Raw genomic sequence first — 19429 nt, forward strand, 5'->3', positions numbered from 1 at the left:
CAAGTCTGCAATGCAGTAGTAATATTATTTCTAGATTTCAGTGTTACTGCTCTAACTACATCAATAACCCTCAATCCAAATTTCAGAGTTCTGGCTCCACCGGTTCGCAAAATACAAATGGTGTGGTTTTTAGTACTTTTCGTACCGTTATAGTACGAATTAAAAAAAAAAAACTGTATTATCTGTTAAGGAAGTCAATCAGTATGTCAGTCAATCACTTAATCTTTTATTAATATAGATACCCAAGAGAGTGGAAATATAGTAACCATCTGCGGACTTGATCTAGGTTTGGTAGAAATATTACAGTTTGAATAAAATCGGACAAACAATTCGCTTGATATTGGATTAAAAAATAAAAAAATTACGCTGTCCCATTTTTGGATAGAATTTAGGTAAAGTCAACGCAATAAGATGTGCAAAGTTTCGATGAAATTGGATATTCCGTTCGCTTCGTATGACATGGACAATTAAAAAAAAGTACCCTTTTCCATAAGTTTGTTATTGAGTTGGCATCATTTCAAAATGTTCCCTTCGTAAGGAATATACCAGGCTTATAACCATCTTAGAAATTGATTTAAAGTGAGAAAAAATGCGAAAATGTTCAGAGTTTTGTCAAATCGGTCATTCCATTCGCCTGATATTGGATTTATGTTGACCCTTTGTGGGGGAGTTACTAGTATGCCGATAAGTCCCATCCTTCAACATTAAACTGTCATGGTTATAATATTATGTTAATCAAAGTCTACTTCCAACCGGATAGTATGTTCACGTGATAATATATAATAAATGTTTTTTGCTTTGCAAAATAGTCAGTGGGGAACGTATGGCATTCTCCGCCGAGGGGTAAGACAGGGAAGACTATAGTTTCGGATCACGCCACTGAAATTCATCAGTTCCCTTATGGGTAGATTGTGCAAAGCAAATTAACGGAGGAGGAAAAAGGGAAGAATAATTTTTTTATTCGAAAACTAATTTCCAGGTGTTGTCGGATGTATTGATGATACACACGTACATATATCATGGACCCAAAAGAAGATGTTCGCCACTTTCTGCCATTCATTTTGAATGCGTGTTGGTGGGCCATAGCAGTTAAGGTCTTCTGAAATGGCCTTCCACACATCATTGATAGTGGGTTTGGTTTGTAGTAATAATAACCATTATGGGAAGCCTACAAAGTTCAGTTATTATAAACAGCAACCAGAAATAAATGGTTGCCGAAAAATTCTATTTGAAGCAACTGAAGTTGACAACAGTTGCCATCCATAATGCAAATTTGGCAACTGGCAACGCAATTAAACTATGGTTGCCATCCATAATCGACCCATTAGTTTTTTGTTGGAATATTCTCCTCAGAATATATTTATTGCTTCTATACAAAAAACCTTTCATACCAAAATGTCTCTTGTAACAAATGTTTTGGTAATATTATGAAAAAACCTATAAAATCATATATAGATAGTGCCATAGTGTGTGGCCTAGAGACGTCAACGTTCGCCGCAAAAAATATAGTCTTAAAATTCAAACTTTGAGTCGCATATTAAAACAAAATTGAACATTTGGAGGATCTGAATTTCAACCAGACTAATAGCGGTGATAATTACCCAGGCTATGACTATGGTGTCGAATGTGCCCCATCAAATGCCGAAGCTACCCCGGGTAGGGTCACAGTCGGGAAATTTGGCTTTTTACAAAAATGTAAACATTTGTAACTAATACTAATTTATTATATGTTCTTTATACTAGTTTTTATAATTAGGTATCAGACGACAATAACCAGCCATATCTGTTGAAAAAGTACTGAGATATAGAGCTCTTAAAAAAGTGCCGAATGTGCCCCAGTCTCCGCTACTACTTATTTCCACATAGCCAATGTCAGTTGCAAATGTTTAGTCCAATAATGTAGCTTTCAAATTTTCCACAGACGTTGTTACTTATCCCTGGATGTTTGGTATTGAAAATGACATATATTGGTCCACAGTCGATACTTTTGGGGAGAGTTTGAACTTTTTTTCATCCGAAGTGACTGTAATTTATTACATTATGTTCCATTGAGTAGCATATCATTCTATATCGGTCTAATTTGTATGATAGCTCTCATATATTTTGAAATTTTAAATTATCATTGGATAGCAAATCTTCCTGCCAAGAATTGTCGATATAGGTCCAATTTTTGAGTATAGCCACAATGTAATGGAAACCGCAATTATTCGGTATTTTTGGTATATTGGGCAAGTTTATCAACCGAATTGGCTAAAATTTAGTATTTTGAATCCTCATTTGGTAGCAAATCTACTTTATAAGATATAACGTTATACCATTATTCGATATTTTGGGCAACTATTTTAAACGAATTGACACTACTTTGTTTGTCATTGGGTCTCAAATCTTCCTACTAAAAATTTACCATGGTATAGCCCGCCATTTAGGTAGGCAATCAATTGCTTGTATTTTATATGACCTCCTTATGGCGGAGGGCCCGGAAGAACTTATCAAAGTTTCACTTCTTTATTGTTTGAAGATTATTTCATGCATGGTGGAACGTTTTATTTAACATTTCGGAAGGTATCACACAAATAAATGCTTCGATGTTATCTTCTAATGCGTCAATAATACACGATCTAGACGGTCAATTGATTGGCATCGAAAAAAAAATAAATTCTCACCGATCTCGTCTCTTACGAATACGAATGCACCGTCTTGTTGAAACCAAATGTCGAGCTCTTGAATATAATTTCACACTGTTGCGTTTTTCTACGTTCCCATGGAGCCAAAAATGAGATTCGTCTCTGAACAAAAATTTTCGATAAAAAAGTGCGTTGCGATATGTCGTTCGGCTTCAATTCATGCACCAGGTGGATTTTGAATGGCTTCACAGCTTCCGCTAAGTGCTACACATTGTTGGGTAACAGAGACTCAATTGCTTATAATAGATCAATTAGTTGGTGAACTAAACTGACTATTAAATTGGAGAGGTGTATGATTAAATTTCTCTTAACCGGATATACCGGGTCATTATAGACTGACATAAATCTATGCAGAAAATGATCATTATAGACCCATGCTTTGACCTCCATATTTTGACATTTTAGGAGTTTTAACCGCATTCCGGTGTTTTGTAGGCTGGCGTACCTATACTAAAGGTTCATATTTTGGCATTAACCCCATATGAATATCTCGACCACTTTTCAGTATTCTCTTGTAGGCTATCGTGCAGAAAATTATAATTGCAAGTCCATGTTTTGACATAGATTCCAGATAAAGGTTTAACCCAATATTCGGTATTTTGAGGATTTTAGACACATATCCCCACCAAAAGCAATTAATTTGGTACATCTGGGAATGTACCGAACATTATTTTGCATACATGTATTTAAAGAATTAAAGAAGAAAATAATTTGACAAAATCTTGTTGTCTTCTTGTTGCTATTTGTAATTAAAAAAAATTCTTCTTTTCAACGGCGAGCATGACCGGCGATCACTGGAGCATCCGAATCATAAATTTCCAACGCAAATAGAAATAGTACATATCTGACTCTGGTATGAACTGGGATTATTGACTTTGAAAAATCGCATATTTTCAACCCTAAACCAAGACGGAAAATAGGGAGATTATCTTCCCTATTTTCCGAATTGATTTATCCCAAGATCCTATCGTTATATATGTAGGTCCAGAATAACGAGTTAAAATTTGAAACCAATTGGATTACTAGTTTTTTGTTTAATTATCGTGTCCACCAATCGTAAAACGCGGTTTCGAGAAAATCACGTTGAAATTTTGACAAACATACTCGTTATCAACTGCCGGTTACACAAAAAATCGATTATATATTCAAGAGTCTTGAGAAGTTATAGGTTCAAATTCTTGAGAAGTTATAGGTTCAAATTAAAATTAAATTTATTTAATTTAATTTAAATACATGGTAAAATAATTTTTCAATCCCCATAATTTTACGTCATTCTCAAATATTGGTAATTTTGGAATATTTGGACCACTTTCCTGCGAATTTGTTAATTAATATCACGAATTTGTTTATATATTCGAATTAAGGACTCTTTCGAGTACTTTTGTTTACAGAATTAAAGAAATAACTTTTAAATTTAATTCGAATCTACTATTACTTCAGAATGTCCCCTGAAAAATTCTGGTAAAAATATTGGAGATATTCCCGGTTTATGGTGTCCGTATCAAATGACGACAAGAGTGCATCGAAAAATTTCGTTTCCTCCGATTTGTCCTCTACATTTACACATAACAAACAATTGCTTTATAAAATTTATTTGCCATAAGCCATATATTTATCTCTTATAATACAGACATTCCAATATACATTTCTGGCCTAATATTTTCTGAATTAAATAATGATAATTATATTTGCAAAAACAAAGCAAATTATAATTCATATAAATATGTGAATAGCACAAAGAATTTGGCAAACACTCAATAAAGCGGCGAACGACGCACAAATGCTAGAAATTTCGCAATATTCCAGGTCAATTAGACTTTTTTTCCAAAGTCATTAATCAAAATCAAAATTTTTGTGACCATTCAGATCCTGAAGGTTATTTTTTGGGAACTTCTTCGCACGATCAGACAACATAGACACATTTGAAATAATTGACAAATAATTAACTTTGATTTTGTTGTCAACAAAAATTTGAGTGATTCCTATAAATGGTTTTGGCGCCCAACATAAAATTTTGTTTGGAATCAAAATCATCACATAGCGCGCTCAGTTGTTGTTTGTGTATTGTCATTATAGTGTCAAAGACCCCACCACCCCTCATAGAGTACAAACAACGAGCGTATTTGAATAGACTTTGTCTTTGATACGTTTATTTTTTTATGGAAATGCTGGTGAACATTTTTTCGGGCAAATAAATTTAGACGGATGTGTGTGTCTGTTGGCAGCCAACATTCCGCACACAAGTGGCCATGATTTTGACATACTGACACACACAACAGAGGTGTTAAGAATTTGGAACACGGTTTCACAACGCATCACACTGACAGCTGTTGTTGATAATTATATTGGCCCTTAGCATTAGTTTGCTTCTTTTTTTGGGATATAAATTAGGTATAATTAAATTTCGATTAGCAGGTTTCCGGTTTACGAGGTGAACAAGAATAAGATATTTTAATTTTGTTATATAATTCAGGGATGTGTGAAATTTTAATGTAACTTCGAAGGAAATACGTCTTTCACTAAGGGCAGAATTAAGAAGAATTTCCTGATCAGAAAAAAGGGGTAATCCATCACCGAAGAGATTTTTGTTGAATGACTTAATTTGGTTTTCGAAAAAAGTATTGGATTTAAAAAAAAAAAAATATCTATTGTATCCGTAGTTTTTAATAATTTGATTTTTTAAAATTAAAATTATTTGCAGGCGTGAATTTTTTAAAAATATTTTTTTAAGAGACTATTATAAGGTGTGGATTTTTTTTAAATTTTTTAAAAATATTTTTTTCAAGAGACTATTAATAGGCGTGGATTTTTTAAAATTATTTTTTTCAAGAGACTATTAATTGGCGTGGATTTTTTAAAAATATTTTTTTCTAGAGACTATTAATAGGCGTGAATTTTTTACAAAATAGTTTTTTCAAGAGACTATTAATAGGCGTGGATTTTTTAAAAATAGTTTTTTCAAGAGTCTATTAATAGGCGTGGATTTTTTTTTAAAATATTTTTTCAAAGGACTATTAATAGGCGTGAATTTTTTAAAAATATTTTTCCAAGAGTCTATTAATAGGCGTGGATTTTTTTAGAAGTATTTTCTGAATGGACTATTAATAGGCGTGAATTTTTTAAAAATATTTTTTTTCAAGAGACTTTTAATAGGCTTCTATTTTTTTAAAATATTTTTTTCAAGAGACTATTAATAGGCGTGAATTTTTTTAAAATATTTTTTCAAGAGACCATTAAAAGGCGTGGATGTTTTAAAATATTTTTTTCAAGAGATTCCATATATTTACGAATATGTATATAATTAAAAACATTTAGCATAACATATTATGACTTGTGATAATTAATTTACAAAAATCGAGAGTTAATTTGTTGTATATTGCTTTACAACAAATACAACACACGTTTGTAAAGATTGTGCGGTGCCTTTTTTATTTATTTATTTTCTGACACTTAACGATCAATAACTGGCACGTGATGTGCATTTTTAAACGCTGAATCAATTTAATAGACATGCGATTTATTTACAAGACACATTTGTCATTAAACACTACATACATATATAATGATTACACGCAATATTACCTCTACACACACACCGGCACTCTCAATTAACAATTATTGTAAATGTTAAGTATTATTGTTGTTGTTGAATGTATAAATTTATTATATTTGAAGTATTAAGTTATATTGGTGAACTTTGTTAAACCTGTCAATAAAAAGCTCTAATATTTTTTTATTTTCAGCTGATTCTCCGGTTTCGGTGCGTGATAAACATGAATGTAAGTAAGCTTTTTGACATGAAAGCTCTTGCTCAATTTTATACTCTACAAAATGCTTTACTGCAGGGTTGTTCATTTTAGTATTGTTTTACATATATTATATAGATTAGTGTGGAATGTTGCCAATAGATGGTGATATAGGCCATAGCTATTGAATACGCGAACTTGTAAAGATTTAGAATTGTTCGGTAAAAAATACAGAGAGACACTTTAGATTCAAATAGTCATAATTTATTTATGTACATCAGGCGCTCAATATTCCTTCTTTACCCAAAATGCCAGTGTTTCTAAAGAATTTGTAAACCAGTAGCGGTCTCCATAGGAAATTCAAATGTTTTGTTCCATTTGTTCACTTAAGGGAACCCCACCCATTCTCGATTTTAATTTTTCAAGATTTTCAATGGGATGATAAATCAATACCAATGCTTGTTAAGGTTTGTAACTTTACAAATATATATTTTTGGAGATTTAAAAGAGAAGAAAAATAATTTACAAAAAATTTTTGTTATTGTTTTTTTGTTGTTTTTTGTAATTAAAGAAAAATTCCTTATTTTTGATAACGGGCATTATAACTCCTCACTGGAACATCGGAATCCAAAAATTCCAACGGTGTTAAAAAGAGTACATGTCTGGCTCTCGTATGAACTAGGATTATGGCGGACCTTTGAAAAAATATTTTTGGAAAATCGCCAAGTTAAAAATAAGGAAGATCTTCACCGATTGGCTTTATCCTAGTTCATAAGATAGCTATACACTCACAGAGAAACGTGTAAAAATTTGGAATCGATTGGGTTATTAGTTTTTGAGTTATCGTGCCCGCCATTCGCAAAAGAGAAAAGATTCGAATTAAATAAAAAAAAAGAAAATTGACCCCAGAGGATGGGGGGTCCCCTTAATATTAAGTGTTATTGTAGAACAATTCAAAACCCGTCTTTCCCCATACCTAGTTTTGTATCGAAAATGGTTACCAAGATTTTAAATTAGTAAGTCAAAAATCGACAAGGCTGAATGAAACAATACCCTCTACCACGAAAAATGAAAAATAAAATAAATAAAAATAAAAGATAAATAACGAATAATGACGAGAACTGCCGATGGTGTTATTACATATATCATTTGGCGAAGCTATGAACCGATATTAAAAAATTGCCTACGGCTTAAACACTCAATATAGCCCCCATATAACAGTACCCCCAATATTTGGAATTTCGGTGATGTTGGATACGTTTTTTAATCGAATTGACAATTTTATATTTTCGGTTCTCATTGGGTAGTGTATCCCTCTATCGACATTGACACAAGTGTATTATTTTATTTTGTAATTTTAGGATTTTGGGCATGTTTTTAAACCGAATGGACTGTAATTTTGTACTTTTGGTACTAATTTAATAGTAAAATCTGTCTACCACAAACTACACTTATTATGGTAAATTTTATTAGAATTTGGGGAGTTTTGACATGTTTTTCAACTAAATTGGCTGTCATTTTCCTACCAAATATTATCATTATAGGTCCACATTTTAGTATAGCCACCATAAAACGTTATCCCCAATATTCCATATTTTATGGATTTTAAACATATTTTTCAACCGTCACGATTTATTATTCGTATGTTCAACGTCTGCTCCAAACCTGATGGTCTATACCTTGGTATTTCGAAGAAGATCCGATTTAGGTATTTAGAATGTTCACCTCAGGGTGGAGGGCGACGTTTTAATTTGTGTTCTCTCTGAATGTGTCAACTCCAAAACTGAACACATCATTAACATCTTCTGGGGATCGTTGACCACCTACGTTTTTTTTTTTAATATGTGAAACTAAAAAGAAGTAATTTGCTGTCAAGTCAAGGTTGTACATCAGATTATGACCGGTTAAAAAGACTTTGATTTCACGCCATGGTTCTCTATAATTCTTCTTCTTTTCTTCGTTTTTCGTATTTTATCGAAGACTTTAGCCAAACAAATTATGGTGTAACACTCAGAATTTTTAGTTATACATTGCTCAATTAGAACAGCCACTATATAGTCCACATAAGTCCTATTTTATTTGTCTCATTCGCATATTTGAATGATTTGGCACCTGTGATCATATAACTTTCTTCACTGACTTGTGACAGAACGATTGTTCCATAAGCCGAGCTTAAAAATGATTTCCAGGGCGAGTCCAATTTGAAAGGCCACGTTCCGAGATGTTGTCGTCCACTTGATATTTCCATCGGATTCGTGGCCTTCCCCTTCTGCCTTTTGAGCTGAGGCATTCTCATCCTTTCTCACAAGCTGGGGCATCCTCATCCATTCTGACGGCGATATTCACCGTCGACGCAGATCGGTCCATAGATCTTCCAGAGAATTTTTCTTTCAAACACTCTAAAAGCTGCCTCAAATGTTTGCGCAAGTGCCCATGCTTTAGATCCATACAACAGCACGGGTAGTATCAACGTCTTGTAGAGTATGAGTTTGGTCTGCCGGGAGGTGGTCTTGTGCTTGAATTGCTTACTCAGACCATAGTAGCATCCGTTTGGCCAACGCTATTCTTCTCCGGATTTCAAAACTGATGTTATTAGTTTTGTTTATGGCGTCACCTCGAAGCTGTAGTTCTCAAGTTCCACAGTTGGTCCGAATCTATCATCAGCTTGGTCTTCTCGCCATTTATTGCCAGTCTCACTTTGGTAGACTCCTTCTCTGTTAACGCTCGTTATGCTCGATCGCATTAATCGCATCGATCTTATTTTTATATCCTCTGCTTTCTGAGGGTATATAAACTTTGCCTCGGCAAAAATGTGCCGTATCGGAATATTGGTTTTAGGTCCCATGTTTCTTTGGCCCAAATCCGTTTCACATAATGTAGACTGTTGCGCACGATAACTCTCAACGGGTTTAACCAATATCGTCCAAACTTTGCACATCGTAATATTTTTTCCAAACTTAGTGTAAGTTGGAAGATGGGGAATATCGGCCCATTCCTTCTTGTAGCTCGCCCATAAAATGGTTAAAAATGTGCTAATATTTAATTTTATAATATCATGCAAAGGGACTATCCTATTTGAACATAACTTTGCACAATAAATTTTCTTCACCAATGGACTAATTGGTCCACTCCTTCTGGTACACCCCAACCAATGATCAACATTTTATTTATGTATAAATACAATATCTTGACTTGAAACCCAAAAGTTTTCAAATTTGTCCCCCTCTACACTGCACATAAGAACAAGTTTCTAAAACTCCCTATATACTCTAATCCTACACTTCATCGGTCCACACAAAATCCAATTGTATCAATTTTAGTACCAATTAGAGCAAATAAGTACACATTTCCATTACTACCTATATCATACAATCCAATAGAAATTTTATTTCTTAATTTCAGGAAACCAGACTTAAATTCAAATTTTGGAAATCCGATACTAAATTTAGTACGGATTTCCAAAACATCCTTCATACTCCAATCCAACTTTCTAACAGTGGTACTAAATTCAAATTTCAGAATTATAGTTCTATCGGTTCACACAAAATTCCCGTAGTCCCAACTCTATCAGTTCACACGAAAAATCAAATGGTACACAATTTAGTACCATTAAAATACATAAGCACGAATCTTCGAAACCTACCTATATACCTCAAGGTATATAAAATCTTTGACTACCTCGAAGATGTAGTTTTCAAGTTCCACAGTTGGTCCGATTCTACTGGACGTCTTGCGCGTTGACACCATCAGCTTGGTCTTCTCGCCATTTACTGCCAGTCCCACTTTGGCAGACCCCTTCTCAATTTCAATTTCAAAGGTGGCTGTTACCGCTCGCAGTGTTCGACCCATTATATCGATGTCATCGGCGTAGGCGAGTAACATGTTTTGTTTGGTGTACAGAGTGCCATTTCGGTTCAACTTTGCGTCTCGTATGACCTTTTCCAGCAGGATGTTAAAAAGATCACACGACAAACTGTCACCTTGCCTGAATCCTCGTTCGGTATTGAAGGGCTCCGATAGGTCCTTTCCGACTTTAACTGCTGACATTGTGCCACTTAAAGTTATCCTGCATAGCCGTATTAATTTTGCAGGAATGCCGAACGTAGACATGGTTTTAAACACCTCTGAACGGATAAAACTGTCGAATGCGGCTTTATATGTGACGAATAGGTGGTATGTGTCGATTCGTTTTTAGTGGGTCTTTTCCAGGTCTGAAGCCGCATTGGTATGGTCCAATAATGTCATTGACCATTGGCTTGAGTCGTTCACTCAGTACGCTGGATAGCACTTTATATGCGATGGGAAGGAGACTTATTCTTCTATAGTTGGCACATATCTTGTATCCTTTTTTGTGCACGGGACACAGGATGCTGAGGTTCCAATCATTGGGCATGAATTCCTCTTGCCAAATTGTACTAATCAGCTGGTGCATGCTCCTGATCAGCTATTATTTGATATCAGAAGCTTTTCAAAATGCTCCTACCAGATCTTTAACACGCTGTCTGTATCCGTCACCAAATTGCCTTCTTTATCTCTACAGGAGGATGAGCCTGCACCAAAGCCTTCCGTTTGGTGTTTTACTCGTTGGCAAAATTTCCGGATTTCGCATCTCGATTTGCTCCAGCTCACATTTTTCCCTTCTGATTTATTTTCCCTTCTGATTTTTGCATTAAAATCTTCTAGCAGAATTTCAATGTCATGACCAGGGCAGCGGTCATATACTGTTTCTAGGCGCTCATCATTGTCTTCATTCGGAGCATGTGCGCAAATGAGATTGATGTAGAAAATGTTCGCTTTTATACGGAATATAGCAATTCGCTCATCTACTGGAAATTTATTACCATTTAGTAGATATTAGTAGAATTTCCCTACATATCCTAATTCTACACCCCAACAGCGATCCTAACTCCTATTTTTAGTATTCCAAGATCCCTGTCAATTCGTCGCAAATTCCATTTGTACCAAATTTAGTGCCACTTAGAATACGTAAGTACGAATCTCAAAAAAACTACCTACATACCTCAATTCCATATTGCAGTAGTGATCATATTTCCAAATATCAGTGTTCCAGCTCTATCGGTTCACCCAAAAACAAAATTGTATTTAATATAGTACTATTTAGTACTTTTGGAACGCATAAGTACAAATTCCCAATTCTTCACTGTTTATTAAAAATTTCAGGATTCCAGCTCCATCCGTTCATCGAAATTCAAATTGTACGAAATTTAGTATGGTTTAGTACTTTTCGTATACATGAGTACACACTCCCAAAACCACATTTTTATATCGACCCTACTTTTCAATTTTGATTCGAATTCCAAATTTCATGTTTATAGCTCTATCCGTTCACATGCTAAGAAATTGTACCAAATTTTGTACATTATGACACTATCCGGAAATTTATAGTTCGGATTTCCAAAAAGCTCTTTAGTGCATCTAACCTGGGCGTTGATGAATTGTTAAGTCAGTTAGTCAATCACTTTACTCTTTTATTAATATAGATTAATTACCAAAAAATAGCAGGTCCAAAGGTGAGATTCATTGGACCATTTATTCTCGGTTTTCCCCTTGTTATTTTCTTTCCAAAGAAATTTTTGTACTCCAGAGATCACGAGGTCTACTTTCTTGCATAATTGAGGAAACCAGATTGCAACTCCACCTTAGTCAAAATACGTTATTCCTGCTTTCTGCAGTGGAGAGATCTATTGAAGCTAGAAAATGCCTCAAGAAAAAATTTTGGGAGGTTCAGATGGTCTGTTATTGTTATTTATATGTAGAAGACATCATACATGTCCTTTAGTATAGTTATAACCTTAGCTATAAGAATATTTTTATAGTTTAAATCACCGAAAAAAAGCTATCTAGGCTGACCTTCAAAAAATATGCGTTCATTTAGTTGGATAAAAATTTCATGTTAACCATGAAATTTGATTTTTTTCTCATTTCAAGCTAAATAAACAAAATAAATCCCTTCATTAAAAGATGAACGTATTTTACAGCAGGCAACATCGAAAAAAAAGCTATAGTAATTGCAAAAAAAGAAGGAGAACAAAAAAATCCATTCACACTAAAAATGAGGGCTTAATTTAATTAACTTCATAAAAGCAGGAAATGAACTGCTATGGCCCAAAATTTGTTTTTTAGTGGATGCTACTGCTGCTGGAAATTTAGGTCATCAGCAAAAAGAGCAGAATCAACCAGAATAAAGCATAATAATACACAATTTTTTCCATCATCCCACAAACATTCAAACCCAACATCCTCTCTTTTTGTTTCATCAAAACCAACCATTCATCCATCCATCCTTCCTTCCTTCCGTCTAATGGGTGAACAAACAACAGCTCAATATTTTACCCAAGCAAGAGTTAATGTCCGTTGTCATTTTGAATTGATTTGACGGAAAATTAAATTTGACAGCATGACAAAAATAATAAGAAAACCAACAAATGAGGAAGAGTGACAGCCGAAATAGCTGTGTGTACTCTCTCTCTCTAAACTAATTAATAAATTATATTTTAATATTTCTTTTTATGAGCTGAAATGAATTCGGTATCATGCCCCCACACACTTTTCCACGAATTACAAGTTTTTATAGGGCACAACCAATTGTAGTTTCGAATACCTCAGATTTTATTTTTGTTATGGTTCCGGGAATTGGCTTCTCCTTCTTCGGCTTCTCATATTGTTAGATAATGAAATGGAAATAAGTTCCATGATGATGCCTTCCATGGTGATATAAAGTAAGAGTAGTAGTAGCAGCCATCTAATCTAGTTAGCTGATAATTTTGAAAAAGTTAAATTAATTTTTATGTTTACTTATGTAATTTGAACTTTACACCGAATTTGACTGACCTTGGGCTTTAAATTTGAAAAATAATAAAAACGGGGCATTTTCCAAAAATTTGGAATTGTTTAAATTTCATTAGAATTTGGGGGTAATTTAATTTGCTAAATCGAACATAATATTTTGTTTCGGAGAAATCAATTTGATTACTAACACTTTATTGGATGTATGGAAATTTGTTTTTATTTGCTTATTTAATTTTATTATGGTCGTGTGAATTAATTATGATTCTCAATTAAATAAAAACAATTGTTGTATTTTTGTTATATAAATTTGTGTTAATAAAATCAATAAAAAGAGTCAGTAAGTGACAGCTATATGCTCTTAGCTTATGACACATCGAATGTAGTATACACTGATTTTTGTGGGTGAGGTACAACAGATATTAGATCTATATACCCGACAGTTGCCTTAAATCTATGGTTAGTAAATAAACATAAAATTCATAAAATGTATGAAATCTTTATTTGAATCGAGAGTACGGTGGTTCGGTTACAATTATTTTGCCAGCTGCATTTTAAAAGGCTTCACACCTTTATCCATCCTTAAAATTGTCCACGTTGATGAGTAACAGGGCACTAATTGCTGCGAACGACGACGAGGTTTCAAAAGGTGTGGATCGAACATGATATAGGTTTTGCTAGATATTGGATTTACAAATTTTACCAACTGTTTTCACAGTTTGTGGAGGAGGTGCCAGTAGGAGTAGGCCGATGGGTCACATTTTCGGAATTAAGGGTACCCCCACAACTTTTTTATGTAAATTATATTTAAAAAATATTTTTTTAATAAATAAAAAATATAGAATCGACCTCCCCGACGGGGAATTGAACGCCGGTCTCCCGCGTGACAGGCGGGGATACTGACCACTATACTATCGAGGATGTTAAAATGCGGGTGTCAAATTACACATTTAAGGCGGGCATGATAACTCCCCACTGGAACATCGGAATCCGAAAATTCCAACAGTGTTAGAAAGAGCACATGTTTGCCTCTCGTATGAACTAGGATTATTGACTTCGCTCTAAAATTAACAAAATGGCGGACCTTTGAAAAAATATTTTTGGAAAATCGCCGATTTTTTACCAAAAAACCAAGTAAAAAAATAAGGAAGATCTACACCTATTGGCTTTATCCTAGTTCATACGATAGCTATACACTCACAGAAAAACTTGTAAAAATTTGGAAACGATTGGGTCATTAGTTTTTGAGTTATCGTGCCCGCCATTCGCAAAAGAGAAAAACACGTTTAAAGTTTGAGAAACCCTTTAGCCGTCACTTTATGCTGACACAATAAATCGGCTATATTTTCAAGAGTTCTTGAGATTTTCACTTGAAATATTGTAGGGACATTCTTGAATTAGTGTACATTCGAATTAAATCAAAATAATGTTTGACCCCGAGAATGGGGGGGGGGGGGGGTGGCTTAATATAGGTTTTGTAAAAGTACACCGATTTGCAACATTTGTATGAAAATAGATATTCTGTTCGCTTTGTAGAAGATCAGCAAATTTTCCAAATGTTGGCCCTTTGTGAGGGAGTTACTAGAAGGTATGGATCGATAAGTTAAATCTTTTAATGTTGTTTAATTTAGAATAATATAATAATACTTATTGCTAGCATTCGTACATACAGCACGTATATCGTTGCGCATAGGCATATCGTTACCAAATAAAATAAAATAAACCTTGATTTATTTACTAAGAAAACTAACCATAGTAACGATCCCCATCGCTGGAGTCCCACTGAGCTAACCAAATGTTATTCTGGCTTTGTTAAAAAAATTAAGTTTTGCCAACTTTGCTGCATATCAGATACCTTCTTCGTATTATATTATAAAATTAATTTTCAGCTAAAAGTGTCTAATTTAGTGTAGGAGGTACCAATGGAATTAGGCCAATTTTCACCAACTTGATCTAAGATTGGAAGATATATTACAATTTGCAAAGCATTGACGAAATCGGTTACTCCCTTCGAGAGTTATCATGTGCACCAGCCGGCCAGACAGACAGACCAACAAACGGACGGTCATTGTAAATCGACTCCAAATTGTTTGAAACGGATTTGGTCCAAAAAAACATAAACTAATATTTCGATGATTCACTTTTTTTGCTCAACGCATAACTGACAGTGCAACATATCAGTTTACTAATTTAAAAAGGTAAGATCATTCTTCGGCCATGTTTAATATGGATAATATGTAATTGGATAATCAAGGATATGTGTAGACGCCAATCATATGCGGTTTACAGAAACGCAACTGGTCACCCTTTACCGTCATGAAATTCTACAGCCACCGGTCGGTAATTGTTCATCTATGGAATATAAGAATGAGAAATGCGACAGTGTGCCTCCTTATAGCGTCAGTGAACAATTTACAAGACAATGCGAAGGTCTCATTTCCTGTCAGCAGTTCTCCTTCAGAAATTGCACTTTTCGGGCGAAAATATATATGAGAGCTATATCTAAATCTGAATCTTTTTCAATAAAACTTCGCGGCTGCCAACCTGTAGTAACTTTAATACGTTATGCAAACTGGTGTCTCAATCGTGAAACATTGACATTATGGTGCACCATTTACATAAAATCGAAGAAAACTATAAATGAAAACTTCGCATTCATTAATCTAGACCTAATTCAATACTCTGTGCAAAATTTTGTCTCAATCGGACCAATATTGGCAGTATGGTGCTCCATTTACTTAAAATCGAAGGAAACTATATGGGAGTTATATCTAAATCTGAACCGATCTCAACAAAACTTCGCATACATCAAATTAGACCTAATTCAGTACTCTGTACAAAATTTTGTCTCAATATTGGTCCGATTGAAATTTTGTCTCAATATTGGTCCGATTGAGACAAAATTTTGTACAGAGTACTGAATTAGGTCTAATTTGATGTATGCGAAGTTTTGTTGAGATCGGTTCAGATTTAGATATAACTCCCATATAGTTTCCTTCGATTTTAAGTAAATGGAGCACCATACTGCCAGTATAGGTCCGATTGAGACAAAATTTTGCACAGAGTATTGAATTAGGTCTAGATTAATGAATGCGAAGTTTTCATTTATAGTTTTCTTCGATTTTATGTAAATGGTACACCATAATATCAATGTTTCAGTATGTTGCCCCATTTACATAAAATCAGACGAAACTATATATGGGAACGATATCTAAGTCTGAATCGATTTTCAATAGGGTTCGTTCTTGGGCCAAATAAGTGACATGTGCCAAATTTCATCCAAATCGGATCATAAATGCGACCTGTACTTTGTTCACATAGTTTTTTTTTGTCATTTAATGTTTAAATAAAGATTTTGATTTGAATTTTTTAATTTTCGGACATTTTTGTATATATTTTTTAATAAATAAATGGATTTCTGATATGTATGAATAAACTACATATATATTTAAAAATAAACACTGTAAAAAACATGCCGTTCAAAAATACCAAGCCTTGTTCAAAGGGGGCATTTTTATGCCCTTCACCACACTGAGGTACAGGGTATTATGTCTTTGCGCATATGTTTGTAACAGGCAAAAGGAAACGAGATAGACACATGATTCCTTTTGAGAATATGCATAGAATCACTTTTTAAGTCGATTTATGCATGTCTGTCCGTCCCTCTGTCTGTCTGTCCATGTTAAATTGTAAGCAAAATACAGGTCGCATTTATGATCTGAATTGGATGAAATTTGGCACAGCTCATTTGTTTGGCCGAAGGATGAACTCTATTGAAATTGGGAAAAATCGGTTCAGATTTAGATATAGCTCCCATATATATTTTTGTCCGATTCAAGGTAAATGGTGCACTAAAGTACCTATATATCTTTCGATTTGCACGAAATTTGGCATAGTGTACGGAATTAAGTGCACAAAATTTGGCATAGTGTACTGAATTAAGTACAAAATGATGTGTGTTAATCCTTCGATTTGCACGAAATTAAGCACAGCGTACTAAATTTGGTCTAGAATGATGTGTGTTAAGTTTCATGAAAATCGGTTCAGATTTAGATATAGCTCCCATATATACTTTCGTCAGATTTTTTAGAAATGGTGTACCAAAGTCCCTATGTATCTTTCGATGTGCACGAAATATGGCATATCGTACTGAATTAAGTGGAGAATGATGTGTGTTAAGTCTCATGAAAATCGGTTCAGATTTAGATATAGCTCCCATATATACTTTCGTCCGATTTTATAGAAATGGTGAACCAAAGTCCCCAAATATCTTTCGATTTGCACGAATTTTGGAGTAGGGTACTGAATCGAGTGTAGAATGATGTGTGCTAAGTTTCGTGAAAATCGGTTCAGATTTAGATATAGCTCCCTTATATAGTTTTGTCCGATTTTATGTAATTGGTGCACCAAAGTATCTATCGATCTGCCCGAATTTGTAAATGGCGTACTAAATTGCGCCAGGGGTGAAGCGTGCTAAGTTTCGTGAATATCGGTTAAGATTTAGATAAAGCTTCTATATATAGTTTCGTTCGATTTTAGGTAAATTATACACCAAACTTTCAAAATATATTTCTATTGAGACATTTTGCAGGGGGTATTAAAATAGGTCCACATTGATGTATACGAAGTTTTGTGAAAATCGCTTTAGATTTGGATATATCTAGCGAGTTTTTGGTAAATGGTGCACCAAGCTCCCAAGGATTGTCCGATTAATACAAAATTTGGAATAACGTGTTGAGATAGGTCCATAATAATGTATACGAAGTTTTATGAAAATAAGTTCAGATTTATATAGTGCTCTCATATATAGTTTCGTCCGATTTTATGTAAATGGTGCACCGAGGTGCTTACGTCTGTTCCATATACGCGAGATAAAATCGTGAACAGCACTATGTGCTGCAGCATGCAGCAGATTTGCATTTAGCTCCATAACTATTATTTTGCTCCATTTCATACAAATAGTAACCAAAAGAATCCGATTGATTATATAAAATTGTATGAGGCTTGAAAGAAAAATGTTTTCAAAGGTGCCCTCGTCACCCCTACGCAGTAGAATAAAAATGTTGCCATATTTCACACAAAAGTTGCTAAAAATTGCCACACGTGACTATATGGACCTTGACATAGGTATCAGACAAATAACAAACTCTTGTCCTAAATGCTGACAAAATATTTCGAATTAAACATATGTGATCCCAGGTATTCTTTTGCCTATATTTGAGACCTATTTTGGGATATGGACTCATTTTAATGAGTGGTGGTTAATTTAAAATATTCATATGATAGATGGGGTCAGGTCATCATTTTTTCCTTATATATCTCGATTCTGCTAAAATTGTTTATATTTTGATCCTGCATTAGAAAAAACATTTCAAGACCAAATGTGGAGCAAAGCTGGTAGACATAAATCGAAACATATATGAATGGCGGTCAGTTCAATATGCCGGTGTGACTGAAGTGAACAGAAGTGGTTCAGAGGTTTCTCAAGAAAGTATTGTATTAGAAAGATGACTTGAAGAAAAATGTTTTTCCGCTTGTAGACGAAGAGGTCGGTCTTCGTTTTTTTAATCTTGATTTGACCCCTAATCCGGTTCCATGGATGAAAACATAACCACACTTAATCCATTCCTCAATTCCATATGTCCGAGTGACTGAAGTGAGTTGAAGTGATTTTTGGGATTTCCACGAAAAATCTAATCTTGTTTCCTGGGCCCTATATTCGTTAAGCAATACTAACAATAAAATATTTAGTTCACTTTATATTTGTAGAACTACTCGTTCCACCGCGGTAAAGAATTAAGTAGTTTACACGTCTACGCACCACTGACTACATACAAAATATTCCAACTTGAGCCATTTTATTGGAACTCACACGTCACTCACAAATCGATATCACGTTTTTAAGATTTATCGTGAGACATCTAATATAGCAACCATTTATATGTGTGTTGGGAATAATGGCTACGTTATTAACTGAAATTGTTCTAATTTTATGTTTTTGAATCTTATTGGGTGTCAAATAGTCCTACCAAAAAATTACCATGGCATAGCTCCCACATAAAAGTCCCGAATGATTACAGGTGATTTAAATGTCCAACTCATGCTGGAGGGTTAAAAACCTTAAAAGCATTGGTATTGATTTACCAGCCCATTGAAAATCTTGAAAAATTAAAATCGAGAATGGGCGATGTT

General features: G+C 34.2%; 1 non-coding gene across 1 annotated transcript; it reads right to left on the reverse strand.

The window, feature by feature from the left end:
- Window positions 1–14086: 14086 nt before the first annotated feature.
- Window positions 14087–14158, reverse strand: Trnad-guc (transfer RNA aspartic acid (anticodon GUC)). Its single transcript has one exon. It is a non-coding gene; the product is annotated as a tRNA-Asp (tRNA).
- Window positions 14159–19429: the final 5271 nt, after the last annotated feature.

Source organism: Musca vetustissima, unplaced genomic scaffold (genome assembly GCF_032173495.1).
Source record: "Musca vetustissima isolate MV318-11 ecotype Yass unplaced genomic scaffold, APGP_CSIRO_Mvet_v1 utg29781, whole genome shotgun sequence".
NCBI lineage: Eukaryota > Metazoa > Arthropoda > Insecta > Diptera > Muscidae > Musca > Musca vetustissima.